Raw genomic sequence first — 14,470 nt, 5'->3', positions numbered from 1 at the left:
CCGTCGGAGCAGAGGGGACGGCCCTGGAAAGAAGTGTGGTTCCTGTGCGCTGTCCTGTCTGCCCCTCACGCTCTGTTACCCCGGGCAGCACTTCCCCTCCTGCAGCGTCCGTTTCCGCGTCTGTGAAATGGGGATAAGAAGGCCTGGCTCGCAGGGACGTTTGTGAGGATTAGCAGAGTGCAGGTGTGGCACGTGGTGGTGGAGCGACGGTGACCACAGGAGTTATTTTTAGGCACTAGAATAGTGCTCGGCACATAGTAGGCCCTCGGAAAGTAGGATGCGGGGACTGATGTTTATAATCGTGGATGTGATGAGCTGAAAGCGGGGACAGGTCCGAATAAAGCCCGGGGCCCTGGGGTGCTGAGGGCCAGGCTGCGCTCCACCTCTACTGCCCACCTTCTTTCTCAGGAGGGCACCGAGGGCGCCAGCTCCAACACGGCTCACGACTGGGGGACCAGCAGCCAGGCTCCCCGGATCCAGGGCTGTCAGCAGGCATGGGCACAGCCAGCGAGCTGGACTCCGGGGCCCGTGGGGCCGCCAGCGGGCTCCTGCAGGGTCCTCGCCGTGCCCGGCCTGGCTGCCACCCCACAGCTCCCACAGAAGCCTGTCAGGTGGGGGGGGCAGCCAGCGGGGCATTCCGAGCCGGGCAGGTGTGTGGGGCCAGACAGGGAGGAAGCGATCCTCAGATCCAGAGCTGGGTTCGCCCTCAGCAGCGTTGACGGGCTGCGTCTAGGATGGCACGGCGGCAGCCTGCGTTGGCTCCGTGTGATGACTCGGTGGAGGGGGCAGCACAGGAGGCCTGGCACCGCTGCAGGGCAGCTGGTGGACCGTGGAGGCTGGGGGGAGCCTCCACTGCTCTGACCCCATCTCCCTAACCCCCTCCCCAGAGGCACCGCAAGGCCGGGGTCTTCCTAACCTTCCAGGAGCACCCGTGTTCACACGCGTGTATGCACGTCACCCCTAGTTTGGGAGCGTGAATGTCTGTAGCTCGTCTCCCACGCTAACACCTGGTCTTGGGCTCATTCCACGTCAGGTGGGAGAGCTGCGAACGTTCTGGATATGTGGCAATTGATTTACCCAGTCCCCTTGGGAGGGACCTTGGTTCCTAATATGTTTTGCAACAACAAACAATGCAGCAACCAAAGTCCTTACAAATAACTCACACAGGTGGCATTGCTGGAGCACAGCCTTCACTAGTTAGTTCATTAGTCTCGCAGTCTTCCGGCAGAGACTAATCGCTGTCCTCCAGTACGTGTTCTCCTTTTCTTCCGCTGTCGTAGGATGCCTGATTTGCAGCTGGATACACAGCTGCCTGGAACAAAGACTACATTGTCCAGCCTTCCTTGCAGGTCCTGGCCAGTGGGATATAAGTGTGTGCGCAACTTCCTTGAAGAGAAAGGATAGGCTTTTCTTTCTTGCAAACTGGGATGTGGTTGTAATGGCTGGAGTTGTAGCAGCCATCTTGAATCATCGGGGGATCTTGGAATGGGAGCCTCTCATGGCAGAGCGACAAGGTAGAAGCAGACGAGGTCCCCGACACTAGGGCACCCGTAACAGCCTTGGACTTCCTCCTTTGGACGACTTGTTGGATGTGAGAGAGAAGTAAACATCTGTCTTTCTTAAGAATCATCGGGGGATCTTGGAATGGGAGCCTCTCATGGCAGAGCGACAAGGTAGAAGCAGACGAGGTCCCCGACACTAGGGCACCCGTAACAGCCTTGGACTTCCTCCTTTGGACGACTTGTTGGATGTGAGAGAGAAGTAAACATCTGTCTTTCTTAAACCACTTTGGACTTTTCTCTCACTCATAATCGAACCTAATCTGAACCGACACACCCTTCAAAGAGGCTGTACCAGCTTTGACCCCTCTGAGCACAGCCTCCCCAGTGCTGTGTGCTGTTTGAATTCTCGTTGTTCCACAAGTCCGTGCTCATGTCTGTTCTGCTGGAACCACACCCTGTGTGCTGAGTCTGGGTGGGAACAGACCTCATGCCGAAGAGCGGCCAGGAGGTGGGGCATTCTGGATGACGAGTCCACCATATTGGTTCCACGTTCCAATCTTATGGCCTCCTGCTGTTCACAGCCTGTGGACCTTGACATCATGCCTCTCTGACCCTCGGTTTCCTCATCAGTGACACAGGGCTGCGGGTGACCAGTGGCCACGTGATGTTCATTTTCCCTTCCTCAGTAACTGCATCAGGATGTTTGGAGGGTCAGTGAAGCACCAGATAGAAGGTGACATTCCAGCCCCTTTACATTCACTCAGGTGACTAAGTCCCGGTCCTTGGGATGTTAGCAGGAGTATGAGATTTCTTCAGCACAGGCTGCTTCAAGGGGGCTGATGGAGCTCGGAGATGTGCTCCTGTGTCCTCCTGCCTTCTCCTTCCTGCTTCCTGGAATGCAGATGTGATGATGGACTCCAGCAGCCAGCCTGGACGATGAGGTGACTCTGGGAAGCTAGTCAACAAGGATGGTCAGACAGAAAAACAAAACAAGCCCTGTCCCTAATGACGATGGCACTGCCGTACCAGCACAGCACCACTACACGATAGAACAGAACTCTCATACACGAGAGGAAGACTCTCTTGTTTACGGCAATCCCGATACTAAGGGAAACACGTGAAAATCCTAATGTGTCCCCCAAGGGGGTACATGAGGGAGACAGGATATTTCCAGACACCAATTTGTGTCTTTTCCTTCCTGAGCCCACCCTCCTCCCTCCTCATCAGAGGGAGTTGGGGCCTGGGCTTACTTGTTGAGGGAGCCTGTGGCTGGTGGACGACCTCTGACTTTGTTTCCAGAGGCCTTGGGCTACAGAGGCAGCAGGGGCTTGTGGGAAGACACAGGGGGGATTCCCTTTGGAGTGAGGTCCTTCTATCCCCGAGCACTGGGGACCAGGCATGGGTGAGGCCAGGCTGCAGATAAAAGGGTTCCCCTGTGGGTTTAGGGCACAGCGCTCCGCTGCTGCAGAGGGTCCCCCAGCCCGGGTGTGGCTCTGACACAGTGCAGCTCTGAAACCTGCAGGTCCTGTGGCCAGGAGCCCTGGAGGTGACAGGGCGACCCGGGACCCACGGTGTGTTTGTCTGCTCGGCTGCTATAATGGATTCCATGGACGGGGGCGGGGCTTGAACCACAGACATCCGTTGCTCACAGTGCTAGGGGCTGGACCTCCAAGACCAAGGGTTGGCTTTTCCCAAGGCCTCTGTCCTAGGCGTGCTGGCCGTGTCCTCTGTGTGTGCACATCCCTGGTGTCCCTGTGCCCATGAGGACACAGATTGGATTACAGCCCACTCTGATGGCCCCATTTACATTTAACGACTCCTTAAACGCCCCCGTCTCCACAGTCACATCCCGAGGTCCTGTGTTCAGGACCCCACACTGACACAATGCCCCCTTTACAGACGGAGCAGCAGAGGGACAGAGGTCACACGGCCACCAGAGGCGGATGCCATCTGACCCCAGGCCTCCAGCCCTGTGCCTGCTGCCCAGACTCACAGACGCACCTCCCTCAGGAGACGGGCTCCGAGCCTTGTTGCTGGGGCCATCAGACTCCAGGCCAGTCTGGGGGCAGTGCAGAGGATCCCTAGTGGGCTGCCTGGGGGTACAGGGAGCCCCTGGTGTTTGTGGCAGCGCTGGGTCCGTTCGGCCGCGCGGCACCCCAGCCGGCTCCTGGTCCAGCTCTGCTGTTCCTCACCTGTGACCCTAGCAGGCCCCTCGCGGGCGGATCCCCCACTGGAACGTGGTGCCGCCGTGCCTCCTTGGCCTCCATGCAGCCCCCAGGCCCACCCTGTGCAGGGCCTGGCACCGAGCAGCTCCCTTCCAGGCAGGACCTTCCGGGGCGCCGGAGCCGCCTGCGGGGAGTGGCCCGTGTCATCGGCCCGCAGAGCAGAGGCTGCGCTGGGCGCCCGAGCGTGGCCAGCGTTTTCTTTCTCATATTGTTTGCAGGTGGTGACTCAGCTGAATCATTCAGCAAATCAAGACCCAATCACCACCCACCGTGAAGAGTGTTTAAAGCTGGGCTGCAGTCAAGATCTCGTTAGGCACTCAGGAGGCCCCGGGACGCAGAATCAGTTCCACTTGGCTGGGGTCGAATCGGGAAGGTGGGCCCAATTCCAGGGGAAGATTGGAGAGCCGCCCTGAAGACATGGTCCTCCCTGGGGCCGGGCCTGCCCGGGACGGGGGCCCAGGGCTGCCCCGAGTTGGTCTGCCTGGTATGGGTGGTAGCACGCCCCTGGAGTCATCCAACAGCCCCAGTGAGGGTGGCCTTCCGGAACATTCCTGCTCTTCCCCTTAAGATCTGACTCCAAACTCTGGCTCTCATCATCCTCATAAACACAGGGGGCCCATGGGCAGGAAGAGGTGGGGGAGGAGAGCCAGGGCTGCCACTGTCCCGTGCCTGAGGAGCTTCCCGCAGGCCGCGCTGAATAACTGCCGTGTGCCCTGGTGGCCGCCGTGCCGCAAGGGAGGCTGAACACGGCAGGGTTTCCTTTTCTTTTCTGAGCTGGTACATGCTGCCCCCAATAGATCAGTGAGAAAGAAAGAAAAGGGGTGTCAGGGAGGCAGCTGGTGGTCTCCGCCACGTACCCGGGGACACAAAGACCACCGGTAGCTGGTGATGCACCGCCAGCTCGTCTGTCTTCCATTTCCCCACAGTCCCTGGATAGTGTTTTGAAAACAACTTTATGAATTTAGCGTCATGGATACAGTGAAAGCCCCTGTGTAGCCTCCCTGCTGACCCTGCCCCAACCCCCGGGTAACCACTTTCCCGCCGTCTTGAACTTCGTGTTTATCGCCGCAGCACACGTATGTGTGTCTGCAAACAATGTGCTTTGAGTCAATCCACCGGCTTCATTCTGAACTCTTCTTCCCCGACTTGATTTTTTTCACTCAGTTTTGTGTGGGGGACTTTTCCTACCTTGATACTTCCTGCAGCACTCTGTTGTGTAAACAGAGCATCGTCTACTTGTCAATTCTATCTTTCAGGTTGTTTCCAAACCGTGAAAGCGAGAGGTGTCCCGATGCACGTCCCACCTCTGACTGGTTCCCACATGCCCGTCGGGGGGCTCTCGGGTGGATCCAGAGGACGGAGCTGCTGGGGTTACGGGCGTCTGCGTCTGCAGCTCCAATCTTCTCCCGGTAGTCGATGGTGGTGATCAGGGCACAGGCCAGGGGCTCTCACACTGGGGTCCTCACCCCTCAGGGCTTCTGAGACCCTTCTAGGGGTCCCTGAGGTCAAAGCCATCTTTGTAGTAGTGTGAGATATTCCAGCCTTTCTCATCCTCTCACGAGTGCACCGTAGAATTTTCCAGACCAGCGTGTGGTAACGTCATAGCTCTGATGGCCAAAGGCACGGTTGTTATTGAAATTAAACTTTGAGTATATAATTTTGAATATGTAAATGTTGGAAGACAAAACTCCCAGCCACAAAAGCTCTTCGAGGCCCTCAATGGTTTTGAGTGTAAAGAAGCCCTGAGACCAAACAGCTCAGGACGGGGCATGGCCTGGACGCCAGGGCGGGGCCCGGCGGGGCTGGGGCAGCTGCGTGGCTCCTCCCCACTTCCTGGGGCGCCGGTGGCACAGTGATCGCACACATGGCCGCGGAGATGTGCTGACCGGCCCTGCTCGTGGGCCCCCAGAGGACGTTCGTGCTCCTGGAATTCTCGGCACATCTCAGAACAGCCGCAGCCTGACCCCTCGGCCGCTGGGGGTCGCTGAAGGCGTGTCACAGGCCTGACCTCTCTGATCCCGTCCCGCTGGGGACACTGAGCACCTGAGCAGGGAATCCTTTTCAAGGCTTGGGGAGGGGCGGGGGTGCAGAGGCAGGAAGTCAGGGAGCCTGGTGCAGGGCAGACTCTGCTTCCCAGAGCGACCTTTACCCGCCGGGTCTCAGGTGCAGACGCACAGAAGAGGAACAAAGAACTTCCCCTGGGCCATCTGAGGGCCACGGGCGACACGATGCCCAGCACCACGGACGCTTTCTTGTGTGTTTCCCTCAAACGGACACTCCTCCTGCGTGACCACTAGGCCAGCACTCACGTCAGGAAAGCACCCGGATACAACAGCAGCGTCCAAGCCTCAGACCCCACACACGCTTTGCCGATGGTCCCCGTCATGTCCTTTATGGCAACGGAATCTAGTTCAGGACCACAGGCTGCCAGGTTGCTGCCGCTGTGAGGAACCTCTTCTCCTCATCTATTCATCTGCCTGTTACTTACTTATATTTATGTATTATTCAGAGGAAAACAGGGACCCTTTTGAAAGGGGGCACAATCATAATTACACAGAGACCCTAGGTATAAAGCAGGACCTTTCCCCAGAAAACTGGGAGGTGGGCTCACCTGTGACATGCCCCTCCCCAATGTCAGCTGGCCCCCTGCTAAGGAGAGCACGCTGCCGCCGCTGCAAAGGGGATCCCTGCCCCCCAGCTCCAGAAGCCAGGCCTTAAAGGGCCTCCTGACACCGCCCGCCCCTCACCGCCACATCCATCCTGTCACCAGGTCCCGTGCATTCTACTTCCAGCTATGGCGTCGTCCACGCCACCACCGCACCTCTCCCATCCCCTCTGCAGGCTGAAGCCAGAGGCTCTTTAAAAATGCAGCTCCGATTCTGTCCCTCTGTGCCCTCCCCCGGTCCCCGCCCCCAGCTCCCAGAGGCCTCAGCAAGACCCCCCAGAGGCCCCGCCCTCCTCACCTGCCTTACCTGGAGCCTACCTCCCTGGCTGGGCTCCAGCACCCTGGTCTGTGGGCCCCTGTGACTCCGAGCTTCCCAGCGCTAACCTGCCAGACACGGACAGAAGGAGATTGCTCGTGGCTGTGAACTTTTATGGTTACCAAGTCATGTTGTTTTACAGCCATTGAGTTAAATTCATCAGGAATTGTAGGGGGTATTATTTTGGCTCCAGCTGTGAACTCTAATTCAGCTTGGCGACTTGGCCTGGGAACTTCCCACGCGACACTAGAATCAGCGGCCTCCACGCGCTCTTCTTGATGCCCCTGCCACCGGGGCTCACCCGCCAACAACATCAACAACCCAAAGGCCTGGTCCGGGAAACAAAGTCCCAGTCAGGCGTTGTATTTAGCTCTCTCAGGCATGACACCTGATATATTGGTGTAAAAGACCCAGCTCGGGCTTCCCTGGTGGCACAGTGGTTAAGGATCCTCCTGCCAATGCAGGGGACACAGGTTCAAGCCCTGGTCCAGGAAGAAGCCACATGCCGTGGGGCGGCTAAGCCCACACGCCACGACTACTGAACCTGCACTCTAGAGCCCACAAGCCACAACTACTGAGCCGGCGTGCCTAGAGCCTGTGCTCCGCAGCAAGAGAAGCCACCTCAATGAGAAGCCCGTGCACCACAACGAAGAGTAGCCCCCGCTCACCGCAACTAGAGAAAGCCTACGCACAGCAACAAAGACCCAACGGAACCAAAGATAAATAAATTAAAAAAAAAAAAGACCCAGCTCAAGATTCATTTACATATTTGAAAACGTTTTATTTGGAATTTTAGTGCACATTCAGTACTGTCATCTTTATTTATTTATTTAAGCTGCACTCAGGTGTCTGCAGAAGAGCCACGTGTGTAGCTCCTGCCCCACACGCCAGGCTGCTGGAAGGTCCTGCACCTCCGGTGGCCCCCTTAATCCTTGAGACATTGAATTCCCCAGGTGCTATTATTGTCCCTATTTTACAGATGATAAAACTGAGGCTCAGAGGTTTGGTGACCTGGCCAGGCTCCTACCTCTGGAAAGCGGTGGAGCTGTGGCTCTGACCCAGGCAGTGGGGCTCAGGCCCGTGTCTCCACCACTGTATTATGCTGCCTCTCCTTCACGCACTGCCTTTGTAGAGCTGAATCTGTTTGTGATGGTATCTGGTTACTGCGATTTCTGTTGGGGGCCCCGACACAAGACCCTGTCCTTGGTAAGTGGTCAGTATATACTGGTTGAATGAATGAATTAATGAAATGATCCCTTAGGTGATCAAAATGTCCTCATCCTAAGTTCCCTCTCGTGGAATGAAGGGTTATGAGCAGAGCATTGATAGACGATGGATGTTCAGAGGGCAGAGACGGGTCATCCTGGGCCAGCCTTGCCAGTGGGAGCCAGGGAAGGCTGCCCTGAGGAGGTGACATTGGGTAAGTTTTGCAGGATGAGTAGGAGTTCACTGGAGCGCAGACATCCAGCCTGAGAGCACCTGGGGCTGGGAGCGTCGCCTGCGGTGGAGGTTCGGGCTCAGCTTCAAACAACCTCCCTTCACTGCAGGTGCCTCTGCCTCCACACGGGAGGCTGGCCTGAGATCACACAGCAAACCAGAACGGAGGGACAGGTGCAGATTCCGAACGACTTCTTTCAATGCTCGCATCCACAGGGGCCTGAGGCCCTGGACTTGCATGACATGGGCTTCTCCCCGTGTCGTAAGGCCAGTCTGGCTGGGTGTCTGACCCTGGTTACCGGGAGGACCCAGGGCAGAGGAGAGCTGGCCCAGCTCAGGGGCCAGAGTGAGGTCTGCAGCCCCTCCAGCGCCGAGTCCGCAGGGACGGGCAGCTGCAGGTGCGGAGACGCTGGTGTATTCTCCCAGCTCTCGGGCAGAGGCGGCGGCTCTGAGACAGGGCAGAGGGCGAGCACACATGCCCGGGGTGCAAAGCCACGGCAGCTGCAGGTTTGCGGGGGAACCTGCATGAGCCTGCGGGCACCGGCCCAGAGACACACAACAGAAACACACACGCACTTCAAAAATGTGCAGCTCTCCCCACAACAAAGTACACGCCCCTTGAGCGAGAAATTCCACTTCTGGGAAGCTGCCCGAAGGACAGAATGGAGGATGTGGGCCGAGACCCAGCTTCGGGGAGTCTCCCTGCGGCGCAGCTCATAAGCTGGCAGTGCTCTGGATTCCAGCGTGGCAGGGGAGCACGACGGCGCTCAGCCCTCGGACCAAAGGCAGGCGGTTCCCTTCCTCGGGAAGAGCAGCCTTGTTTACCGTCACGTGAAAGAAAGGCCGCAGCTTGAGAACCGTCTAAATGCTCTGAGCCCATCTGGGTAAAGCAAGTCAGGACCAGTGACAAGCAGGGCTGTGGGGCTTTCTGTCCCCGCAGGAAGCGAGTGATGCTTTGTGGGTGAGAAAAACAAACCCGACTTGGAAGATGAATATGAAGTCTGCACACACCTACCCCCCGTGTGCGACCATGAGTTGTGAATGAAGACTGAGGTCACAACGTTGCCTTAAAGGCAGGTGGCTGGGGCAGCCGTGGTGTCCAGCGGGGACGCTGCTGCCCCTGCGACCGGGGAGGGCCCCCAGGAACACCGGGTGAGGAACAGACTCCACGATACAGTAAGTGCGGAACAAGGCACAACAGTGTTTATAGTGCGTGATCATTTTGTATAGACCAGTTTTCACGCACGCACGTCTCTGGGAGGACGTGCAGGACACACAACGGCCCATGTCTGGGGCAGGGACAGGTGTCCGGGATCAGGGTGGAAAAAGCGAGGCTCGTGGAAGCTGCAAACCCGTCCACACCTTGAATCGAAACGTTGTTTGCACGTGCTCCCTGTTCGAAAGCATGACTGAAACATTAAGGAAGAAGGAAGCACACACGTCTCAGGTTAGCACACGGCAGGGGCGTCCGAACACGGGAGCACCAGCCACTGCTCACGCCGACGCCCGAGCGGCGCCCGCGGGCCCACACGTGCTCTCCGTGCCAGGCTCAACTCGGGGGGGGGGCCGGGGGGGGCGGCAGGGAGCAGTGGCCGCCCGGTGCTCTGCCTCTTCAGGGCCCTCTGGCCGAGCTGCCAAGTCTCTGCTGGGCTGGCCCGGCGGCCGCAGAGCCGCTTCTCTGAACCAGCTGCACCGAAGAGCAGAGCAATGGGGCAACTAAACTGGTTTAAACGGAATTCAGAGCCCTGATGTCTCTCTGGGAGGGTGGCCTCGTGGCCTCACCTCTGCCCTGCGTGGCGGGCAGGGGAGCAGGGGGTGAAAGGGCAGGGCTGGCGACAGACCCCAGAGACAGACACTCAGACCCGCGGCCCCTCCCGGCTCGTCCCCGCACAGGGGAGCCGGTGGGCCCTGCACTCGTCCACGCACTCGTGTATTTCATGAACACCCAGCATGTGCCAGGCACCGTCCCAGACACCGGGATCCCCAAAGTCCTCGTCCTCCGGAGCCAGAGGACACAGATAACAAAGAAATAAGCAAGACGATTCCAGGGTGAAATGGGAAGATGGGAAAGGGAACGGGTGGGGAACAGGACCAGCTAGAGTGCTCAGGCCTCTCCAAGGACGTCACATTCCTGCTTTGAAGCTGGGGACGGGAAGACGCAGACACAGAGCTTTCCACAGAGCAGGCACAGTAAGTGAAAAGGCCCTGAGGTAGGCCCAGTCTCGGCTAATGTAGGCAAGACCAGAGGTTAACACGGCCAAAGCACGGAGCAAAGAGGAGGGACGGGCTGGAGGCTGCCTGTGGGCTGGCACCGTCCCGTGAAGCTCAGCGCTTGTGTGAAAGGCGCGTGTTATCCACGGCGGCGCTGGGAGGGAAGGGACCGCGCAGCCTGAGGCCCGGCGCCAGCTGCTCTGGCCTCCGTGTGCCCGTGCGGCTTCCCTGACAGAGGAGCAGGTGGCCCCCAGGGCAGACACAGGGGCGGGGAAGCGCAACTGCGGAGTACGCGGGCCTCTCACTGTTGTGGCCTCTCCTATTGCGGACGTGCAGGCTCAGCGGCCATGGCTCACGGGCCCAGCCGCTCCGTGGCATGTGGGATCTTCCCGGACCGGGGCACGAACCTGTGTCCCCTGAATCGGCAGGCGGATCCTCAACCACTGCGCCACCAGGGAAGCCCAGGAGGAGCTTTTTAACGGCACCAACTGGCCATGGAATCCCCTGCTTGTAAGGTGGTGAGCTTCCTGTCCTGGGAGGTAGGGCAACCCATTGAGAGGTTTCTACAGAGGGAACTCCGGTGCTGAGCAGGGTGGGACCGCGTCTGTTTTCCACCCGGCCTGGGGGCGTCTTGGGGACTCGATGGGCAGCATGCCTGCCAGTGTGTGCTGCCAGACGAGGCCCTGACCTCGCGAGGCCCTGACATCTCCAGGCCTCCGTCTCCTCAGCTATAAAAGGGAGGCAGCTATAAAAGGGAGGCGGTGGTACTTGCTCAGCACGTGCAAACCCTAGAACAGAGCCCAGCTCGAGGCGCAGCCCACGCTGGGGAGCTGCTGCATTATTTCAGCAGCCCGTGGGCTCCCATCCACTTATTCTTTTTTTTGATTCGAAAACCTCAACACATGTATATGGTCAAAATAAATAAAGAAAATGCTAATCCACCCATCCAAACGGATCAGCGGTGAAGGGTGTCTCCCTCCAGCCCTGGCCGAGCTCCTCCCAGAGGCCACCGCGGCAGCATCTTGTGGGGACGGGCTGTCCTTCCAAAGCAGCTCCACACATCAGGGAGTGTGCCTTTCCCCCACAAACCGTAGCATCCTGTACACACTCTCCTGTGCTCGGGCCCTTCCCCTCGCTCCAACAAAGCCACATGCACTGACTTTAAAGTTTTAAACTTCCGACTAGAATATCCATCCTCTCAGGGCTTCAAAGCGTCAATGATCAACACTGAGTACTCTCTCTCCTCCCTGCACCTGACCGCCGCTGCCCAGACGGCTGCACACCTGCCCGGTTTCTCAGGGATCCTTCTAGTGTTTCTTTACACAAGTACAAGCACATACCAACAGGCCTCCTACTCCCACACCCACCTCTGCACATCGGTTTTTCCCCTTAACGTCTACCGGCACGTAGATCTCCCCTTACCTGCCAGGAGTCTCCTCGTTGCCGTTAACAGCTGCGTACTATTACCCCGGGGGCGTCGGAGGCAGTGTTTCTATATGGCTCCCTGGTGGGTTGTGATTTCACCATCACAAACACAGCAACAGTGGCCCTCCTGATGTAACCTTGGCAACATGGTACCCGGCTCTGCCTGCAGGGGCCAGGGTTGGCGTGGGTTGCTGGGTCGGCGAAAAGCCTGATGGACAAACAGCGTCCCCCCCGAGGGTGCCTGCTGCGTGCTCCCACCAGCGACACGGCAGGGACCTGTTTCCCACGGCGTCGCCAAGTTGGTGTGTGTGCACCTGATGGAAGTGAGTACTGGTGGGAAGCAGGGTATCTCTGGGTCCTTCATTTCCGTTTCTCTTATCACACGTGAGGTCAGGCATTTGTCACAATGGTTCAGGGACTTTGAGTTTCCTTTTTTAAAAACCGTCTATTAATGTTTTCTCCCCATTTTTTGTTGGGTTGTCTCTTCTTGATTTCTAGGACCTCTTCATATATTGGTTAAATGAGACCGGACTATGGCCTGTGGGCTAAATCAGGCCCACTGGCTTATTATGTTTTTAATAAGTAAACTTCCCCTGGAGCACAGTTGAGTAGAGCCTGTGGCCTGGAAGCGGACGGTATGTACCACGTGGCCCTTCACAGCATGCTGACTCCCGTCTTAGACTTCTGTGCTGTGAGTTGCGAACACTTCCCCCAGTTTGTCATTTATCTTTTGACTTTTTTTCTCCTTTTGTTTTAAGTGCATTTTAAATTTTTAGCCGTCCGGACACCTCTTCATAGGCTAAAAGCTGCTTGACTTTGGAGGGTCCTTGGCTTCTCAAAATGCACAACCTTTACGTACCAGACTCTGCAGTTCAGTGTCACTTGTTTTTCGCTCCAGAGCGAAGAGAAAATGAACGAAAAAGGCAGATTTAGACGAAAACTGTCTAGAAATTGTTGGAGAATTTAGCACTTGCGCTCTTCCGGCAGGGGGTTTAAAGGTCTGAGAGGTGAAGTCTCTAAGGCAGGTGCGGGTACGATGACCCCTTTTTACAGACGAGGAAACTGAGGCTCAGAGGTTGTGCAGCCTGCAGGCCTGCGTGGACAGCGCTGCCACTCCCACTGGGTGACCCTGGCACGCCCCGCTGTGAACGAGACCCAGGGCAGGAGAGGCTGTCCGGGGCGACAGGGCGCGCCTCCTCCTCGCGCTCGCCTCGCAGCTCGGCGTGGTTCTCACGTCCTGCGCCACCCCGCGGCCCCGCAGCCCTCCGGGCGCAGAGCGGGGCGATGCTTGGCGCGGCCGGCAGGGGGCGGTGTCGCACCGGCCACGGCGCGCTCGCTCCGCCACGGGGCTGCGGGGCTGCAGCTGACAGGGCAGACCCGGGCCCAGGCCCGCGGACCCTCCGCTCGGACCCCGAGGGTCGGGCAGGCGCGCTGCTGCTCCGGTGCAGCGGCACCGCCCTGCTGCGCCCTCGGCACCCCGGCCTGTGTCCGCACCCCGGTCCTCACCTGGTATCCCACCCAGGCCCCAACCTGTGCCCCACCCCGACCCCACCTCGCGCCCACATCCCCAGACCCCAGCCCGTTCCCTCCACCGGCCCCCAGGTCCTCCCTCCGGCTTCATCTTCTTGCCTGGAGCTGTGGGCTTGGAGTCAGAGCCAGGGCAGGGCGGGGCCTGCCGCGGGCCTCGCAGTGAAATAGCCCCCCCGCCGCCCACCGCTGAGCTGCCTTGGAACCCACCGGGGCTCATGTCACCTTAAAATAGAATCCCGATGCGGTGGCTTGCAGACCTGCAGAGGCCCTGCCCGGCTGACGTCACCTCCTCCGCCGACTTCTCCTGAGGTCCGCACATCGCTCTTCTGCCGTTTCCAGCACAGTCTCAAAGCTCCCTGCGCAGGCACTACCTACCCTCCCCCCATGCCCTTCCCGGGACTCACGGCCCCCAGCCCCACCCCGCCCCACGCCTTTCTAACGGTACCTTCCTCAGGACGCTCCTCCCCACCGGATCTCCACTGGCCCCAATTCCTACCTGCATGTTTCTGCTTTGCATGCCCCCTCCCCCAATACACACACCCCTGGGAGACCTGGGGCAGCCCCTCCCAGTCTCAGTCTCCACTAGCCGGCTCTCCACAGCGGACCAGAGTGCGTGGCACATGGCAGAGACTCAGTAAGTCAGGGGTCAAGGTGACCTCAAGCTGGGACTCTGCCGCTCAGGCAAGTAGACACTTGATCAGGTGGCCTGGGTCCCGGCCTTCTCTGGAAGCTGGCTGGCCTCCATGCCACAGTCTGGGACACTGGCCATGACCTTGGCCTGAGCCCTTGGGGAGGGGGGCACAGGTCAGCTCAGGACTCACAGCTCCTGCTCACACTTACTGAGGGCTTACTGTGTGCTATGCGCTTTCCTCAACCCGTCTGATGGCATCTCATAATAACCCCATGAATTACGGCTCCATTTTATGGATGGGGAAACTGAGTCTCAGAGAGGCTAAGCCACCTGCCCAAGGTCACACAGGTAGAAGCAGAGGTGGCTGAGTTTGAATCCAGAGACGAACTGCTTCTCTCCTGAGACAACAGGTGTGTGACCTAGGAGAGGCCTCACAGGGCATCACAACGACCACCCCAGGGAACAGCCGGGCAAACTGAGGCTGCTGCCGTCGCACAGGTAAACAGAGGCAGGCTGGGGCTCAGGGCC

At 58.6% G+C, this 14,470-nt stretch overlaps 1 long non-coding RNA gene across 1 annotated transcript; it reads right to left on the bottom strand.

Annotated features, from left to right (window-relative positions):
• Positions 1 to 13: 13 nt before the first annotated feature.
• On the bottom strand, positions 14 to 11,820 carry LOC308623862. The gene is made up of 3 exons (XR_014016899.1): positions 11,779 to 11,820; positions 6,700 to 6,776; positions 14 to 120 (listed from the first exon to the last, which is right to left on the bottom strand). It is a non-coding gene; the product is annotated as an uncharacterized lncRNA (long non-coding RNA).
• Positions 11,821 to 14,470: the final 2,650 nt, after the last annotated feature.

The sequence above is a fragment of the Mesoplodon bidens genome (genome assembly GCF_964165515.1).
Source record: "Mesoplodon bidens genome assembly, chromosome: 10".
NCBI classification, from domain to species: domain Eukaryota; kingdom Metazoa; phylum Chordata; class Mammalia; order Artiodactyla; family Ziphiidae; genus Mesoplodon; species Mesoplodon bidens.
This window is presented reverse-complemented; position numbering and strand designations above follow the sequence as displayed.